Below are 13,809 nucleotides of genomic sequence, written 5' to 3'. Positions count from 1 at the left end.
TAACATTGGGTATTTTGGCAGACATCTTTGCACTTTGCATCCCCACATTGGCATTGTCACACTTTGCCACCTACCATGTGTCTTCTTATATGCTTCAAATTGATGCGGTGTACCCGTTGGGACTTCCATGTTGATGATATAACAGGCTATGAGAGAAAAAAAAAAAAGTAGACGAACATTGTGATCGTTTGGTACATTATGACACGATTGCACATAATGGCATTCATTGCAAATGACGTTAATTGCTTCATGTTTGCTAGCAACAGCCAAGAACAAATTGTACAAACGAGAAGGTGACTCACCTGAAATGTCAGCTTGCACAGCGATCGATGACCTATGCCAAAGCCTTAAAATGTGACGACAAAAATCAATTTATGCAAATCCTGACACGAGATGTAATCAGATTACTTGCACAAGCAGTTGTCCTAACTTGCGTGCTTTTGCTATTCTGGAATCATTTCTTTCAACATTTCAGAACGCTGCACAACACAAAGAATGTCGTGCAACACAAAGAATGTAGCGCAACACAAAACACAGCCTACAGCAACACAAAATATTACAATTCAACAAAACAGCACCTTACAACCCAAAATAACTCCACCAAGTATTCTCCAGCTATGATACCTGGTCACCTTTTTGGGCAATCTTTTAACCTCCTCAGAGGTGACCAAAACACACATGTGGCCGCACACAAAAACTTTGCCTTGCAATATACATTCCGCCGCTAGGAGTCACCCTAGACGAGCTACATTTTAGGGAAGGACACTAAAGTCTTTGTACAGTAATGCTAATTTTTCCCTTTGTGTGTCTTTTGGGGACAAAGAGAATCAAAGAAAGATTTGTTTGTATGCGTGCGAGAGTGTGTTTGTGTATACACGTGTATTAATTAGTGTGAGAGCATAACAGAGGCTATGCGTATGCAAAGGCCATATAGTGTCCTGCAAGGCGGCAATTAAAAAATTCAAAGAAAGGTTGCGGTTGGACACCAGAGCAGGCAAGCTGGTTTGTCATGAAAATGATGCCATCCACAGGTGTGTCGGCGACATTACTCAGAAGTCTCACAATGTATGTTTGTTGATGTTACCATAGCAAGTAGGAACACAAACGGCGAAACCGGAGTTTAATATTCTCCACATTCATTTCGCCAACATGCTGAAAAATGGACCCATTTTGGGAAGTGTGTGTTTGGATGTATTTTAGGGATGCTCAACAGGACTCCCACAATACTTCACAGATGTGTTTCTCCCTTCTGCTTGGAATGAAAGTGAAAATTTGGGGGGATAGAAAGAAGCAGATGACAAGACAAAGAAAAAGCGTCCGTCTCGAACGTCTTGTTAAAAACATGAATGGCTAAAAATGTGAATGGACGCAGGCAGCCCAGCCGGCCTCCTCGTGAGCGCCATCACGTTCTCTTTGTCTCTCAACGCCGAGGTCCGCTTTGTCCCACCCGGGTGGGGAGGGGGATCCCATTTCCCCTCCACTTTGATGTCTCCTCCCCCATCCCACCCACCCACACACACACACTCATACCCACAGACCACATGAGCGCATAGGGAAAGAATTCCAAAGCAAATCCATCAGAGTAAAAACAGAACCTAACAGAGAAGAAGTGAAGTCTGAGAGCTGGTTTGTCGATACGTGGCCTGACATTAACTGCACAAATGGAAATCTTTGTCACGGTCCCTACTGTCGGAAGAAACGGAAATACGTCGAAAAACATCAAACGCACTAAATGAAAAGGAATGCTAATAAATACAGGAAATATTACAGAATGTAAATCTATTTACCAAGTTAATCAGTTGATCAATAAATGGGATGTGCGCAATGCATTCTGGGTATTATGGAACTTAATCGTGCGTGTGGCTTGTGTTTCACATTGAGTAGAATAAATATTTACAATGAGCATATGACCTCAATTTCCATATGTGGTGACAGTGAGGGGGGGGGCACGTTTAATCCATCTTAACGACAGCGGGGCCTCGAACCCGAAGCGGCAAACAACATGTGGCACGTAAAGCGTCCCTTTGATTGCATTGTTGCCATCGCGGGCCCGTCGAGGCGGCCCGCCAGACTGTGGCCGCCCACCCCCGCATTCACGGCGCCCCTTCGGGCCCCCCCGTGCAAAAGAGCGAGGCCGAGTCTTTCCTGCAGCCGGCTGATGTCAGGCTGCAGGAATGTGGAAAACAGAGCACACTGGGGGGCCTTGTTCTCCCTCCTTGAATAGAATCCAGCAGGCCAAAGCACATGCCACACACACCGCCCGGCCGAGGGCATTGGAGGGCTTTGCGGGAAAGGGGTGGGGGGGCACCTAATGTAGTTTGAGGTCATGTGGAGGCACTTCTGATAAAGTTTGGAAAGAGAGCTCTACTGAAAACAACGAATGTGAAAGTGTCAAAACAGGAAGTGCACGGTCAGCACTCCGCCTCCCGATTTTTTATTTTGTTTTTTTTATCACTCTATGAAACAGAGAAGCGCAAGGGGGTGATATAGACTCCTGGAATACCAAGGGCAACAAGTCAAGTTGATAGACAAACAAGCATTCAAACAAGGACTGAACGATTAATCAAATTTAAATATAGCTAGCTAGCTAGCTAGCTAGCTAGCTCGATGTTACTTGTCAAGCCTAAGGATGACCACAACAGTGTCAGAATTAAAGCACCAAAATCAGGAAGAAGAACCAGAAGACGTGCACAAAGCACGTCCAATTCAAAAAGTGAGAAAGTGATGAAATCAGGGAGAGAAGTGAGACACGGAAGAGAGAATAGCTCCTTGTGACTTTTGCCTAGCAACCGGCCTTATACAAAATAACAAGGGCGAGGGTGTGTATTAAATGTTTACATGCATGTGTGCAGGCCGAAACATTTCATCACCGCGTGACTCTCGGGGTGCGCTCATGTCTGCTGGGTTGCCGTCTGCACTCTTATGTAAGCGCCAACAAGTCCAGGCGTGCTCTCGCCGCCAGATGTTTGATGCTAGTACGTCACCAAGTACAAAATCTTTCTTACTGTACTTAAGTTGTTGTTTTTTTCAGACTAGTTTTATTTCTATTGCTTAACAATCAAACACTGATATCTGCAGTTTTTTTTCAATGTTGTAAAATGGTGGGCACACAAAAGCACACTTAGCTTGGTTTTAGCTGATCCTTTTAGCGAAATGCTAACAATAGACGGGCTAACGAATGGCGGCTACGTATAGAGCTCTTATAGCTCTAACGCAACAAAAATGGTGAAGCAGCATTTAGCTGTTACGCCGCATGGAATTCAAATCACTTCAGATTCATTTTCTTCTGTAAGCTACTTTTGTTCTCTTTGCCTTGTTATGTTTCAAAATGTTTTGTTTTTGGTTTCTGTGAAGCACCTTGAGTTCCCTAGAAAAGTAAAGGTGCCTAGCCTTCAAAAAAACTGAATGCGAGCTCATTGACATTCAAGGATAGTAGCCAAGATGAGAGAATAAAACTAATTAAGTTGACTTTGAAGTCTCAATTAGGCACACCGGCAAGTTGTGCGGTGCATTTGCAGACGGGAGTCTATATTTAGCTGCAAAACAATGAGCACGTGCTTTGTTTTTAATTCAATAAAGTGCACCCCCCCCATCTGTGCACTTATCCTATATTCAAGATATGTTACAAATCGATTTTATGTTCATAATTGTCGATGGCCTTGCTGCATCTTTTTGTGTATGTAACAAAGCGATGCAAAAACACAACAGCACTCTTGCATGCTCTACTGATGCAATGAAAAGCCACATGCAAAAAAAAAATAAAATAAACACTTTCTATTTCACTATAAGTCCACCCAAAATCCCCAGCGGTAATCACAACGCCTCCTCACAGACAAAAATTACACGACTGTGGTAAAAAAAAAGCTTTCTATTTCACTCGAAGTCGAGCAAAAATCCCCAGCCGTAGGCGTATTCGCTGGTGTTAGAGCGACAGCACAATGGAAGCTAAGCCATGATGCTCCATGCATTTACATGTCAAAAAGTAGAGCATAACACACACACACGACAGATACAAACATGTGTATGGACAAAAGCGATTCCATGGCCGCCCACGAACTCGCATACTTACACGCGCACACGCACACTGGGAGTGAGCCCACAGACTTCTTTCATCACATGAAACCAAAACATTTTTGTTCCAGCCAAGTCAAACAATGCATAAAAAAAGTGTTTTTAAAAAATGTGTAAAATATATTTGTGCAGTCAGTAAAAGCAGCTTCTGCAACAAGTAAAAAAACAAGATGTTCCATGCAGCTCGATTGTCTAAAGACGCTATTCTAATTAATAATGTAATTGTGGAATATGAATTAAGTGGAAATATCACAAGGGAGGGCCATTTTACTGCTTTTCACAATTGCTCAGTACTCGGCTAACGACCAAATGAAACAAGTTGAAGCACTGAGTCAGCATTACGTGTTTGTGCTAACGTTACTGATTGACATGTTTGTGTGTGTGCGTGCTGATAAGAGCCATTGCTGTGTTTTGCTTGGACACGAGTAAAAAAATGATTGCTATCAATCATCCGCGACCATCCAAATTTGCCTGGTTAGCATGGAGATGCGACGAGGTTCGCCACGACTCGGCTCTTTTTCGTCACATACGCTGCCTGTCGCTGATTGCTTTAGCGTACTGCACAATTTAACTAGACTGGACTAGCACCGACTCGTTCATGCTATGCTATGCTATGCTATGCTATGCTATGCTATGCTATGGGTGCAGGTGACACAAAGACAATGACCGTGGACCGTTGGGTTAATATTGACTATACCTAAATAAAATGAGTTGCTAGTTAATTGCTGATTTAGTTATGTTGTCATTCATGTTGTGGAATCAATGTAGTCAATCGCACGATTGAAATTTTTATTGTAGCATGCTAAACTCGAAAAAGGCTTTAAGGCTGGTTTCAGGCCCGTCAAGGTCAACAGAGTTTGGAGTCTCGGGTACTTTCCTCGGCTCTCGAAAACGCTCTCGAAAGTTGACGCGCACCGCTAAGCATCGACATGCTACGCTGCCACGACTTCTGCTTTTTCTGTTTCAACGCGTCAATGAGCACCAAAGGTGTTGGTCCGCTTTCAAACAATCTTCAAATTAATGTCAGGAAATATTTATTGACTGGAGCGGTGCTCAATGTTAAGACATGTTTCACACAAACAACGGCGCAATCGGCATCCGATGATGTATCGACATGTTCGAGTCAAATAGGTTTGATTATTAAAGACTAAAACGAAAACGGTGACGAATGAAATCAAAAAGGAGTGGGTGGGAAAATTCCGAAACGTGAACGAGGCGTGAGAAAAAAAACTTCACAACTGGCATCACAATACCCGTCTGACTAAAATTGACATCAGTGCATGGCGAGCACCAGCATGCAGCGGGTGTCATGTGACCTTCCCTGATGGGAACATAAAAATGACTTCTTTAGCATCCGACACGCGCACGACTTCAACCCGATTCAAAATGAAACAAATAAACAAGAAAGTTTCATTCATTCACGAGTGTTGCGAAGCAAATGGAACAAACAAGTCGCTAAGAGCAGAAGCTGACAAGCTAAAATAACCAAGCTAGCAAACTTTGTTTCCCACAATGCTAAAAGAAGAAACGACTCCCACAGTGCTATAAAGAGGATAAACCAACATTCCTAAAAAAAAATAAAGCCAACAAGTTAAAAATGAACAAACCAACATGGATGCTAGGGTTAGGGAGAAATGAACTTGCTCAAACTATTTTCATAGCACTCAAAGCAAACTTGCAGTGAACTTTGTTCCACTCCCAGTACGTAGGTGTGTGCGTGCGTGGGAAGGGGAGTCAAAGTTCGCATGACCAGCATCATTTAGTTGATCATCTTTCTTTCAGTCATCACTTTTATCTGACTTTTAATCAACTCCAGTCATCTAAAAGTCATGGTGGACAGGAAACTGAGTCACATGACAAGTTGTCACATGACACACTGGTCAGCCCAAATGTGAGTCAGTTGAGGAAGAACAAAACAACCGGATGTAAACTTTGAACTTTGTACGTGGCAAAAGCAAGCAGGAGCTACTCCAGTTTACTTTTGGAGTCACATGACCCTGAACTGCTCTGTTCAGGAACAATTTTGACCCTCAATAGCATCCATACACACTAATAAAAAGTTTAGGGTTGTATTAAGGCAGGGGTGTCAAAGTCATTTTTTTGGCGGGCCGCTATGATTGTAGTCATAGCTTCTTTCGGAAGGCCATTATGACTGTCAACCCAAATAAATGTATGAGCACCTGATATTATATACTGTAAAAGCTACAAAACAAACTGACATATAACTCGATTTCAAATCAGACGAGTAAAAACTGGTCAAATATAAAAAAAAAAAAAGATATTAAAAGTGAAGACAATTTGCAATTCTAGTAATGACACACGAATTTGATGCACAATTTGTCTTTGCGGGCCACAAAAAAATGATGTGGCGGGCCGTACCTGGCCCCCGGGCCTTGAGTTTCACACCTGTGTATTAAGGTGAGCTGAAGCCAACCTTTAGATTCAATCTCTGAACATTGATCTCTACTATGAGGTGGATTTCTTATTTTATGAGGAAACAAAAACTTGGCTGTTCTTTGACTTTCATTTCGACCGCAACGTTCTCATACGGCGAAGTATGAGGAAGCATCAGAAACATTTCAACAATGCTGCACTTGCGACACCCAGTCAAATAGAATCAGAAACCAGTTTCTGATATAATTAACATAAGTCCTGAAATGTTTCGGATTCCAGAATGCTTCAAAGCCAGAAGGTTTCAGAATGCTTCCTTCACACAGTAATGGCTGTTGGTTTCTTTTTCTCCTGCCAAGGTTGTTTTTAAATACTTAACAGGAAAAACGATGTCACATGGAGAAAAAAAAAAATCTAACCAAAGCATGAATATGGAAAAAACCTCGAGAAGTTCAGAGACGAAAAAAGGAACACACGGATGTCACATGTCCTGGCAGGTACATAAAAGCTTTATTGACATTCAGCATAGCCTGAGGGTCAAGATGTTCCTGTTTGGCGTGATACACGCTTCTCTGCCAGGAAACGCTCTCATTTGCACGCTCCTGACATATTTTGCTACGAAATATATGCAAAGCTGAAATCCTTCCGAAATTGCGTTAACGTTCTGTGACCAAGCGTCGTTTTAGCTCATCTTTGCGCCATTGAAATGATTTGGAATGTCGGTGAGCCGTTCCAGCTCGCCCAAAACATCTTTGTTATTTTTTTAAATACAGAAATCAGCAAACGCATTCAATTAAATATATAACATAGAATAGAGAAAATAGTTCAAAAATCCAACTGTATGCAAAGTAGTCTGTTTCTTTTAGGGGCGTGGCCCAGCAAATGTCAACACTGGGAGTCAGTCCGGTTGGACAGCCTCCCCCGCAGTAAAACAAAATATTTTCTAATATAACTCTATTATTAGACTTCTAAACAAAGAGCAATACAATTCTTCAGTAAAATGTAAAGAATGTGCATCACGATGACCGGATTTTCTGGACTACTTTTTGCACAAGCTTTGAACTCTGCAGCTTATCAATGGATTTTTCATGATTTTTATAATATTGGACGATTTGTGCATATTCGCTTATATATGTAAATTAAACATGCACACACCCGTGGCTTATATTCTGGTGCGGTTTATAGTCCAGAACTTACTGTAACTCATTGCAACTATTTCTGGTGTGTGTGACTTGGCCACTAGGGGCAGTATAATGCAGCCATGCAGACAAAATGTTTCTGAATGCAGCTCAGCAAGTTGCAGTAATTTTAGACTTTTGTTTTTTTTACAGATGATAAAGAATATATGCATTTGACTATTGTTACATTGGACAATATGAGTCACTGCATTGTTTTGTTGTTTTATGATACCGCCACAAAGGTACTAAATCGGTATCGATTTGATCGATTACGAAGATACTAATCGGTATCGAGCTCATTGCACTTTGATTTAGATACACATCTTTATTTTCTAAGTTGCCCTACAGTACAGGGTTGGTATCTGTGAAAGGCTGAAAAATTACCAGGCCAACCCGTGTGCACACTCAAAGTGTTGACGGTAGTGAAGGCCCATTCAAAAGGTTCTCAGCATTCCTTTATGCTAAGCTTTTGTTTTTCTTGACACGGATCAGAGAGTTCAAGCACTTTGTGAGAATTTGTCGTGCACATTTAACGAGCACGCCGTAGCAACAGCAAGGGTCAGGGGAGATGTCGCCTCCCGCATTGCCCGCCATGCCCACACCAGCACTTTGGTTACAAAAGGTTGCCTGAGTTTGTGTAAACAATCACAACCAGCGACTGGCTCCAGTTTTATTTATGTATCTTAATTTTTTTTTAGGAGGAATTTTTACTTTTACTTGCTACATTTGGAAACAAATAATTTTACGTCGTCAAAACAGGCAAGTCAATAGATGCCTAAAATCAGATGCTAGCATGATAAGGAAAGTTTATAGTGGTTGGGATCTAAATTGACTACGATTTGGGGGTCTTATGAGCAGTGCTAATGTAGCTTAGCCTCAGATTTACGACATGGTCAAATTGACCGGCAATCACAACGTAACTGTTTTGCGTGCAGAAAGTAGCAATGGTCACGTGATTACCATCCGAGGCACCAAACGGGAAGTTGTCAAACGTTTATCTGCTTGGGGAAGCAAACGCAACGGTTGGTGTAAACAATGTTTCTCCCACCCCCTTCACCTGTTCCCCTTCTCGTAATGTCTCACGCCGATCACCTTTCCCTGCCCAAATGTGACGCTTCAAGCGCAGGGCTTCCATTACCGACGGCCTGTTTCCTCATCGGATGGTTATCGCCGCTTCTGTCACGCGGGAGGCTTTCTCACGAGACTCTGGTTCAAACTACAAAAGACAGATGGAATTCTGCCTATGTCGTCATCTTTGACATTGTGGAAATAACACTGGATGGTGGTATACAGTCCATATAGTGCCTTGAGATACGAGTCGTTCCGAGAAGTCGTCATTCGGCAGATTTGCGGCAGTCGACGCAATTCAACTCCCATCACAATAAGCAATCGTTTTGCAAATAGAGCAATTAGAAATCAGCATCAGCTTTACACTGCCTCAAACAATTCATTGAATGTGTTTAGTTTTATTTGCACGTAGGTGACTTCCGGCAGTTTTATGCTTGTCGCGCTAAAGTGAAGTTTGTCCTCTGAGATAAGCTATCCACTTTTTATCTGTTAACCGATATCGGTGGTACAAAGTGACAGCTCATGTTACAGGATCAAAAGATGTGTTATCATGGAAAGTCATAATTAGCAGGACCTTTCAATGACATATACACCCTAGAAATGCGCCCTGACTCTGCATCTCCCGTCCTAAAGGTCATTTGGGGTAGACTCACCTATGGACTGACTGAGGTGGATTGCTTTGTTGTCTTAGTTCACTGCGGTTGGGTGGCGACCAAAGTCGAGGGTGTAACCGACTGCTCGCTCCAAATAACTGGGATAGGCTGCAAACATTAAAACAGGCGTGAACGTGATTGCGAATGCTTGTATTTATAAATGCCCTGACCTGACCTGACATTGACTTGCATCAAGTCCAGGCCGTACCCAAGGTTTCTAGCTAAACAAACATGCAGCATTTGGCAAACTTGCACGAAAATGAGAGGGTTGACTGGTCATGGAGTCACTTGACATCACAGGTGCTCAACCAAAAGTAAAAAGCAGCTGGTGTGGGTTAGCAAACAAGACGCAGGTGCGCCGAATGGAACACCTGGTGGCGGCGTCCAAACCAAACAGACGTCATTGGAAGCGATCTGGACGAGAGATGCGATAAAACAGGCTAAATGTCAAAAACGTGAGTGCTAAATTTGATCTGTGATGAATTTCCCTAGGAAATAAATACAGCGGATCACGGGATTGGTCGCCCACGCAGTCGTTCCGAAGAAAGGCCACATATATGTCATTATGGAGATTTATAGTCCCGATAAGGTTTTCATTTCCCTAATCCATGAAAGCTAAAAGTTGTTGTCACATGAGCATATCCAAATGTCAACAAAGCCTCGAGTATAAAGATCAAACAGCACATGTGGAAATCCCAAGACTTTTTGATGCAAATTAAGTTTCTGTCACAAACATCGGGATTTCCAGCTAGTTGCCCGAGAGCTTGCGTTGGATGGAAAGACTCGGTAACGGTGAATTGATTGCGATGGCGACACTGGCGTCGTTATGAATCCAATATGATTGGTCGCCTTGCTGGTGCCGCCATCTTGGTTTAGCATTGATGAGGGGGATAAAAATGCGAAAAGGACCGACCGACCTGACTACGAGACGATTTCATTTTCCTTGGATGACTTTGCTACATTCCGCCTATGATTGTTGTGCTGCCTTTTGTTTCGATTTTCAGAAAGGAGCATTTATTAGCTTTAGCTTGGCGGTATGTAAAGTGGACATAAAGTCTTTAATCAAAGTGTTGTCGAGTACAAGTGGTAGACAGACGTGTGAGCTGTTTATGACCTTTAAAGAGCTAAACCTCTTTGGTTTTAAGGAATTTTGATTAAAGTCGTAATACAGTAGGATTAAGATACTTTAAGGGCAGATTAGCGCATCGATAAAACACTCCTGATCTGGCAGTTTTTTTTGTTTTTTCTTTTGGCCAGATTATCTGCTTAACTGCTGTTTTCGGTAACCTTTTCTTTGTGTCTGGGAAAACGCCAAAGTAAAAACAGCAGGATCAACAATTTGGCGTCGCAGTTACACTGGTCTTTGTCGCCGTCTTATTTTGTCTGCGCTGTAATCCCCCCATCGTCACCTTCATCATCATCCCCCGTGGTCGTTATCGTCATCCACGGGGGAGGATGAAAGATGTGACCCACATTCACGTGGAGACAAAACAATGGCGAAGCTTTTAAATGTCAACACGTGTGTAAAAACGCTTTGAGAAATTCAACACAAGACAGACTAAACACCCGCAGCGCCATCACGTTATCGGCCGAACCGCACACGCAATACGTGTGAGACATTAAAGAAGGCATACGATGGCAAAAGTACTCGTTTAAACGATTCATAGAATCCTTTGTTTGAAAGTATTTATGATTGTTTGAGTCTTAATGGATTTGTTTCGACTGCTAAATTGTTTCGTCACGATGAAGCAGCGGCACGTGGGTCCAGCACCCGAGGCCTAAACAAAATGTCCCCTGTAAATAAATTGGACTTCTCGATCACAAGTCTCCTCGAGCGGAGTTGCGGTGACGTGATTCTCTCAAGAAGGTGAACGCTTCTAAAGCGCTCCGTGTTGCTAACACGACACATTTTTTGTCTTCTGCCGGAGTTGCTCTTTTGAGTTAAATGAGGAGCAGAAGGGCAACTATTCGGTTCATGTGTTGCTGACTAAGCGCTGAGCACAGCTTTAAACCCAGTGTGGGGGAGGTAGGGGGCGCTATAATTAACTTCTCGGGGGTGAGCTCATCTCTTGAACTTCGACAAGTCATCAGATGGTAAGCACAACAACACGTATCATCTGCTCAGCTGAAAGCACAAACATGTGAGGTAAAAATGCATGACTCCACGTTTCGGTCACACGGAGGCCGTGGCGCCGCATGCTGAGCTTTTTCCGAAGGCGGATGACGACTGACGCAAGGCCGACGTTCAAATAAAATCTTCAATCTATTTTTTTACGCCTTCGTTTATAGAAAATTATAAAGTGAGGCTTCGAATTTGCGAAAAGGCGGGCTACAAAAACGAGACCACCTGGGAAAACTGGGGTCAAACAAGTCCGGGTCTTCCCGCCGCCGTCACGTCAATGCAACGCAATGGAAATGTACTTCCCCTGTGTGACCATACAGGAAGTAGGTCATCTACTTCTCAGATGTTGATGAACGACGGCCACATCCTCACCATGAGGTCATGGAGTCTGTGTCGAGCTCGAGTTTGGTTTCCGAAAAAATTTCCCGCAAAAGTTGCACAAAACGAAACCAAAGTGTCTATATTGCGCCTCTCCATCGCTCTTTCTCACACTAAGCAAAGACATCGACAATCAGGAACAACAACAAAAAACACAAAGTGCCTTTAAGAAGGAAGTGACAAAGCAAATAAAGAGCAGTCGCCAAGTTGATATGAAGGAAGTCACTGCGTTCTCTGAAAAGAATTCCGCAATAACCGTCGTACATTTACACTCCAATTAACAATTATCTAAACAGCATTAGCAATTAGCTCGAAACAGCTAGGCTAAATAGCATTAGCAATTAGCTCGAAACATCTAAGCTAGGTTTCAGCATTCTTCATAACCTGTTGATGAAGAAAACGTGTATGACTTTATCGCGACGTGCTTACTTGTTATTGTCGATCCAGTCCAAACAGATGTCAGCGACCGCCCAATGGCGCCCGCAGAGTGGACCACGGGAAACCAGTCAGCACACAGTTTTGCTGTTGTTTGCTAGCTCAGACAGAGGCAGGTTGTCCCCTTTTAGAAAACAAACTGGACATATTTAAACTCTGGCCCGCAATCGTTTCCTCACAGACAAACCCAAAAGTTATTTCTTGTTGGTGACAAAATGTTTCCTTGTGGTCCACCTAAACAAAAACAGCAACGTGATACAGTCAAGTCATTCAGAGCTATTATTGATGTTGCCGTTATTATCATTATTTGGAAAGAAGAAGTGGGGTGCGGCCTGGACTGGTTCTCAGCCAATATTAGTTTACATACAAACATTCAGCAATTGCATGTACGGACAATTTAGCATCACGCTGTCTATCCCGGTTGACAAAAGTGGGGTGCACCAAGGACTAGTTTGCAGCCAACTCCATTTCACAAGCAAGCATTGTATCCAAATATACGGATTATAATTATCAAAACGAGCAAAGGCCATTGTGCAAGTTATTCAGACACTTCCACCTAGGACAGGAAGAGCAGGAAGTGCTGTCTTTGTGTACTTTTGAGATGATTGACGAGCCTCCGATTAAACAAAGATGTCACCTCTCCGCATTCTCATCCAAATGTTCATCCAACCAGCCAAGCAGGAACAAAGCAAAAACGAATTCTGACGCTTGTGCATACTTTTTTCTCATGCTTCGCTTTCTTTGCAAACTTCTTACTGGGAAAGTCCTGGCAATCAATTGCGGCAATGGCAACAGTTCTGGAGCGGATGTAAACAAAGACGGGTGACCCATGGTGAGGTCAGGCGCTGTGTTTTCTTCCTTTCCGGAACACAGTGTTCCCGGCGACAGCTTGCATGGGAACGATCCACATTCCAAGATTACATAACCACGCAACAGAAACACCCACAACTCTTTCCCTGCCCTCACTTTTTCATTTCTTAACCCTAGTTTGGCTTTTTAACACAAAAAGTGGCTGTTAATTAATATTCTTGTTCACGGCCAATCGTTACGACATAAGGAATTATTTTCAATATTCTATTTTAAGAGCCTATTAGGAAACATCATTGTCCTTAACTCCACCTCCCAAGCTAAAGAAATCACCCGAAATTTTTTTAAGATGACTTCATGACGTGACATAGCAGTTGGATCAGCGTGAGAAACAAGAGCCTTCATCCAGGACTTTCTTAAGCGACTATTTAAAGCGTCACTAAATTTACGTTTATGCTCCATGTGAGCCTTCAGTGACAAACAAGTGAAACAAACATGACTAAAGGCCGCACTGCAGTAAAAGGGAAGTGACAAGCAGCAACACGTCGGAATTGACATTTTTTTAGCAGTAAAGCGGAATAGGGTGCTCGTAATCCATCCTCCTGGTTTTTTTTTTTAACCCGTTTTCACAAGTCTGTGTGAATGCATACGTGTGAAACGTTTCTCAACTCCATTTAGTTGTTGTGTAAACAATGTGTCATTTTAC

This window comes from Syngnathus acus, chromosome 16 (assembly GCF_901709675.1).
Source record: "Syngnathus acus chromosome 16, fSynAcu1.2, whole genome shotgun sequence".
Lineage (NCBI taxonomy): Eukaryota > Metazoa > Chordata > Actinopteri > Syngnathiformes > Syngnathidae > Syngnathus > Syngnathus acus.
This window is presented reverse-complemented; position numbering follows the sequence as displayed.